This window comes from Mus pahari, chromosome 4 (genome assembly GCF_900095145.1).
Source record: "Mus pahari chromosome 4, PAHARI_EIJ_v1.1, whole genome shotgun sequence".
Lineage (NCBI taxonomy): Eukaryota > Metazoa > Chordata > Mammalia > Rodentia > Muridae > Mus > Mus pahari.
The window spans coordinates 73,321,199-73,325,566 of NC_034593.1; the positions used below are offsets into that span (position 1 = coordinate 73,321,199).

At 40.5% G+C, this 4,368-nt stretch overlaps 1 pseudogene; it reads left to right on the forward strand.

Annotated features, from left to right (window-relative positions):
* Positions 1-2,244, forward strand: part of LOC115063841 — a 35,891-nt pseudogene extending 33,647 nt beyond the window's left edge.
* Positions 2,245-4,368: the final 2,124 nt, after the last annotated feature.

Sequence of the window (4,368 nt, forward strand, 5' to 3'; positions counted from 1 at the left end):
TTAGGCAAATGGATGTATCTGGAGGAGATCATCCTGAGTGAGGTAACCCAATCACAAAAGAACTCACTTGATATGCACTCACTGATAAGTGGATATTAGCTCAGAAACCTAGAATACCCAAGATACAATCTCCAAAACACTAGAAAATCAAGAAGGAAGACTAACATGTGGATACTTCATTCCTCCCTAAAATACAGAATAAAATACCCATGGAAGGAGTTGCAGGGACAAAGTTTGGAGCTAAGATGAAAGGATGGACAATCCAGAGACTGCTCCACCCCGGGGGTCCATCCCATAATCAGCCACCAAACGCAGACATTGCATATGCCAACCAGAACTTGCTGAAAGGACACTGATAGAGCTATCTCTTGTGAGGCTATGCCAGTGCCTGGCAAATATAGAAGTGGATGCCCACAGTCATCTATAGGATTGAAAGCAGAGACTCCAATGGAGGTGCCAGAGAAATTACCCAAGGAACTGAAGGGATCTGCAACCCTATAGGTGGAACAACAATATGAACTAATCAGTATTCCCAGAGCTCGTGTCTCTAGCTGCATATTTATCAATGATGGCATAGTCAGCCATCATTGGGAAGAGAGGCTCCTTGGTCTTGCAAATTTTATATGCCCCATACAGGGGAACGCCAGGGCCAAGAAGTGGGAATGAGTGGGCAGGGGAGCAGGGTGGGGAGAGGGTATAGGGGACATTTGGGATAGCATTTGAAATGTAAATGAAGAAAATATCTAATAAAATAATTTTTAAAAAAAGAAATTCTTGGTTTTGGTTTCTTGAGAATCACAGCTGTCCTCCTGGCTCAGCCTCCCAAATGATAGTATTATTGGGGTAAGCCACCATGCCTAGCTTAGGGACCTTGCTTTTTTCTATAATATGGGTTAAAGATTTGGCTAAGGACATCAAAGGGTTTGCTACATTTTTAGTTACCCATGTTAGTGATAGTTCAAAGATGGTAAAATTCCTAAAATGAATAATGAGTTTCAAATTACACACAATTATGAGCAGCATTATTTAACCTTATGCCTGCTCTGTCTGTCCAGCCCAAGACACAAGTCACCCTTTTTCTGCAGTAATCGCAGGTTGTATCAGCTATTGGCCCATTAGTCTCTTAGTAACCATCTCCTTTATTACTATGATACCAGTGTTAGTATTGCGATTGATACTACCCGAAGTTTCTATCATCTACTGGGAAGCATGGACTGCCCCCTGTACTGAATAAGGTATAAATCATTATACCATAGTACATAAATCTGTATTCAATATTTTCCACTAGTGCCAAGTACTTCATGGCCCCAGTAAGCTTTGCAAGAGCAGACCCTCTTGTCTCCCTGAAAACTTAATGTTTTCTATGTTTGAACATATGCTTCATGCCTTCATCCTCTGTCTCCCCTGCTTATGCCAGTCTCCTTTCTGGAAGTCCCTTTGCAAAGCTATTAGGAGTGATACAGAAGTGTTTGTAGATCCATGTCTGTGGTCATCTCTGTTTCTAAAACACCAGTGAAAATCAAGTACTCAGCCCATTTTGGTGGCATAGGCCAGTAGGATTTACTGAAGGAGGCAGAGGCAGTAGAATCCGAAGTTCAAGGCCAGCCTGGGAGATACATCTTAAAGCTCTCTCCTCCAGCCGAGCAAAATGTCCAAAGGAAAAAAAGGCCAAGGGGAAGAAGGTAGCCCTGGCCCCGACTGTTCTGAAGAAGCAGGAGATCAAAAAGGTGGTCAATCGTTTATGTGAGAAAAGGCCCAAGAACTTCAACATTGAACAAGACATCCAGCCCCAAAGAGATCACACACTTTGTCAAACAGCCCTGCTGCACCAGGCTAGAGCAGCAAAAGGCCATCCTCTATAAGCCACTCAAAGTACCTCCTGCCAGTAACCAGCTCATCCAGGCCCTGGGCAGGCGAACAGCTACCCAGCTGATTAAGCTTGCCCACAAGTACAGGCCAGAGACAAAGCAAGAGAAGCAAAGGGTACTGGCCAAAGCCAAGAAGAAAGCTCGGGGATGGCAAAGGGGATGGTCCAACTAAGAGACCACCTGTCCTCCGAGCAGGAGTCAATACAGTCACCACCTTGGTGGAGAACAAGAAGGCTCAGCTGGTGGTGATTGCCTATGATGGAGACCACGCTGAGCTGCTGGTTTTCCTTCTCAGGTTAACTTGGAAGACAAGGGTGCTGTAGCTAAGCTTGTGGAAGCTATTAGGACCAATTACAATGACAGACAGATACAATGAGACCTGCCACCACTGGGGAGATAGCCTCCTGGGCCCCTAGTCTGTGGATCGCATTGCCAAACTGGAAAAGGCAAAGGCTAAAGAACTCGCCACTCAACTGGGTTAAATGTACACTGCTAAGTTTTCTGTGCATAAATATAATTACAAAATTATAAAAAGAAAAGGAAAGCCAAGTGCTCAGTTAAATAAAACAGTTTCTGTATTATCAGTGAATGAGTTGGTGTAGATATGACTAAACAATAGGATTTGTCTTGCCTCTAAAATACTAGAACACCCACCAAATGATTGATACCATTTAAGGAACATTTGATCCAATTTACTTTAGAGTCCAAAAAAATCTTACTCCTATGAAATTAAGAGCACTGAATTCCAGAAACGATCAGTTAATCATGTCAATGCTCTTTTTCTTTCATTGTGTTTTAAGAGGTGAGAGGGGGCGTGGTAGGGAACTTCAGCTGGACAGTTTGGGAGCTGTAGTTTCTTTCAGGTGACAGACTCCAAGGATAAGTCTTTTCCCACCAGTGACTGCCTATCTACTGTTTCTGTGGAATAAATCTTTTTCCTTTAACCCATCCATTTATTATAGAAGTCGCAATTGCCTTGTATCTGATAATTAAGTCTACTTTAAAAGAATTCTCTTCGGGTTCCATTGGGTATCTATGCCATCTGCAATGACACCAGTGTCAATTGCAGATGAAATTGCAATGAAATCCTGTCCTGCAATGAAAGTCCCACCATGCTTTTTAAAAAGACATTTGTGTGATTCTTTCTGGTGTACTTTGCACTGTTGAACACAGAGCTGCCTTTTAGTAGGACGGAAAGATCCTATTTTTCTTGAACTCTCAGAACAAATCTTTCACACCAGACACTATCCAGGGATCATGTAACTTGAAAGCACCAGAGGTAATTGTTAATGTGATTACAGCAAATGTTGCTGTAAGAAAACACCATAGCATGACTAGACTCCAAACAAGCATTATTTTCTCACATCCCTAAAAGCTGGCAAATCTAAGGTCAAGTTGCTGGCAAAATCTGTGTTTGGTAAAGGGTCCATTTCCTGGTGCATAAATGATGTCTCTACCATGTTCTCTCATGGTAGAAGGAGCCAATAAGCTCTTTGGATTCCTTGTTTTAAAACTAAGAGCACCATTACCTCTCGCCAGGCTGTATTCTCATTAAAGCATCACTTCTTAATGCCACAGCCTTATGGATTTAAACATGTGTGTATTGTGGGAAACATACTCAAGCCATTGCAAGAGAGCAATTCTTTGCATCCCATCAGCAGATGTGGGCTTGGTTGTCCTATTCTAATTGCAAACCAACAACAATTGCTTCTTCTTTCTTGAAATGATATTCTCTGCTACTAGTGATAACAGCCTAAACAATACCATTTAGAAACGTTTAACAGTTATTTTTTAAATGGGTGATATGAGGGATGAGGCTGCTTTTTAGTGGGATGGAAAAATCCTATACATCTTAAGCTCTCAGAACAAACCCCCAGTATTAGACATATCCAGGGCCTATGTAAGCTTTGAAAACACCACAGGTAATGGTTAATGTAATTGCCTGTAATTATCTTGCATTATGGATCCTGGAAAGTACCTTCAAGTAATCATATTATGTCCCACTTTTAAAATACCATGACTTTTCTTGAGATGAAAGACCTTTAGAGAGCACTGCCATGTTAATGTCAACTTTACCATGAATTTATCATCATTTTGAAGAAATTCATCACTGGCTACTTGCATATTTTATTCAAATTATCAGTAAAACTTAATTTCATAATCAAATTGTCAGTAAAACTTAATTTCATAAACTCAATTGTATAAGTATTACTATCACAGAGTCTATCTTCTATCCATCTATCTATCTATCTATCTATCTATCTATCTATCTATCTATCTATCTATCTATCTATCTGTCTATCTACCTATCTATCTGTCTATAATCTATATCTACCTCTCCCTCATCCATCCATCAATCAATCCTCTATATATCTACCTGTCTATCATCTATCTATGTATTTATCTATCATTTAACTATGTATTTTCTATCACACATTCTAAACCTTGAAAAATGATTTAAAGAAATAGGTTCTCTTTACATTGCCCACACTGACTCAAG